This window comes from Echinops telfairi, unplaced genomic scaffold (assembly GCF_000313985.2).
Source record: "Echinops telfairi isolate 266 unplaced genomic scaffold, ASM31398v2 ScPeMD7_2291;HRSCAF=2852, whole genome shotgun sequence".
NCBI lineage: Eukaryota > Metazoa > Chordata > Mammalia > Afrosoricida > Tenrecidae > Echinops > Echinops telfairi.
This window is the reverse complement of record NW_022106189.1, coordinates 36265624-36267803: the sequence shown is the minus strand read 5'-3', so window position 1 is coordinate 36267803 and position 2180 is coordinate 36265624. Positions and strand designations below refer to the sequence as shown.

Sequence of the window (2180 nt, the reverse complement as noted above, 5' to 3'; positions counted from 1 at the left end):
CCCCCACCCCCGCCAGAGGAAGGACCCGTCAGCGTATATGCAGATTGTTTCAGGTGAAACCCGGAGACAGTGGCTCAGGGGATTGTGCCCCTCGCTTGGTGGTCTCGGTCTGAGCTTCTCCATGAGCCAGCCGGGAGGCCTTCTGCGGGAAAAGGGACGGCCAGGCCGGTTCCTGGGCTCTTGGTCCTCTTTCCTCTGGGTGGCCGAGAGCAGCTGAGGCTTTTCAGAATCAGCTCAGGCAGCCACTAAGAACAGCCCAGCTCTGGTTCAGGGCACAGAGCCTGCATCGGAAGCCCTGGTTACTGGGCTCAATACCACCCACCAGCCCTCTGGGCCCTTAGGTCCCCTCTTCTCTGTATTAGCAACTCAGTGAGGCCCAGGGGCCCTGGTGGCACCCAGCCTGAGGCTCCCTGGAGAAGTGGCCAGCCACAGGGGAGGTCTGAGGACTAGCCCTAGAGAGAAACAAAGGCCAAGCTGCAAGCCCAGGGGAGCTAGAGCAAGCAGGGCCCTGGCTCCAGGCTGCCAGATCACGCGAACCTGGCTGTGTCCCTGCACATCTGGCCTGGAGTCGGACCTGGCTCCTGGACCTCCCAGGCCGCCCCACCCACCGCACATCCTGATTGAAAGCTCCCCCTGAGGCCAGATTTCCAGACTGGTGCTGCAGCCATAGCTGCAGCGGTCCCTCCAGCTCTGTGCTCCAGGAACTGGATGCCCACCCTCTCCACTCCTGGGAGCTCAGCTTCCTGGGGCCAAACCCAATCTCAAGGGTACCCAGGAGCAGACCTAGCATGCTCCCATGAAGAGCATTCTTCTGGGTGCAACACCAGGCCCTGAGATCTGCAGGGACTTGACTCACTCAGGTCACGTCCAGAGGTGCCTAAGAAAGGCCAGGCAATCTACTTTTTTTTTTTTAAATCAGCCACCAGAAACCCCCTGCAGCACCCTGCCACTCTGGGCACCCCGTGAGTGGGAACAGAGAGGGGCAGGGAGGGAGGCAGAGCTACTGCTCAGGGGTCCTCCATCTAGCTGAAAAGCAACAAAACCCACATGGAAAAAGCACACCAGCCTGTGTGATCATGAGGTGTCAATGGGAATCAGTTATCAGGCACCAAAGACCCAGAACAAAAAATCATATCAATGTGAATGAAAATGAGTGCGGAGTGGAGACTCAAAGCCCATCTGTAGACAATTGGATATCAGCTAGATGGCCTCTTGTTTATCTTCAAGCCTTTAAGACCCCAGACACTATATCTTTTGATAGCTGGGCACCATCAGCTTTCTTTACCACATTTGCTATGCACTGGCTTTGTCTTTAGCAATCATGTAGGGAAAGTGAGCCAGCTTATTAGAACAAAGTGTTCTAGAGTTGAGGGAGTACTTGAGTAGAGGCCCAATGTCTGTCTGCTACCTTGATATATGTACACAGATCTATTTCCCTATCATTATATATATTTACATATGTACATGCCTATATTTAGACCTCAATAAATGCCCTTTGCCTCCTCGTTCTTTCCTCTATTTCCTTTTACTTTCCTCTTGTGCCACTGTCATGCTCAGCCTTCATTCTGGTTTCAGTAATTCCTCTCGGTTACACTGCCCTTGATCAAGCCCTACACCCTCCTCACCATTGATTTTAGATCACTTGCTGTTCCCTTGTCCCTGGGTTTGTAAACACCCACTTCCCTTACCTGCCTCCCCTCTCCCATGTCCCCGGAACCGAGGGTCCCGTTGTTTTCTCCTCTGGATTGTTTATCCTGTTTATCTTATCTAGGTGCTCTCCTCTTGGGCTGCCCCTTGGGTCTCAGCCTGTGGGCCTGCTCTTCCTTCCCCTTCCCTGGCTTCCCAAGCTGCCCTGGCTCCTTGTCCTGGGGGCTGCGCCTGCTCAAGTGGGTACCCTGATGGGCGGAGGGCTCTGGGCAAGAGAGAGGGGCCATCCCCTTTTCATCTGGGGTCACAAGGAAGAGACCAGCCAGTCAGGGTGCAGTATAGCACAGGGAAAACATATAACTTTCCTCTAGTTCTTTAATGCATCCTTCCCCACACTATCAGGATCCCAATTCTACCTTACAAATCTGGCAAGACCAGAGGATGTACACTGGTACAGATAGGAACTAGAAACACAGGGAATCCAGGACAGACAACCCCCTCAGGACCAAAAATGAGAGTAGCAATACCAGGAG

At 53.7% G+C, this 2180-nt stretch overlaps 1 protein-coding gene across 3 annotated transcripts in view; it reads right to left on the bottom strand.

Moving 5' to 3' along the window:
* The window catches only part of ST3GAL2 (ST3 beta-galactoside alpha-2,3-sialyltransferase 2), a 45610-nt gene that overhangs the window by 9494 nt on the left and 33936 nt on the right, over positions 1 to 2180 (bottom strand). The window lies entirely within an intron of this gene.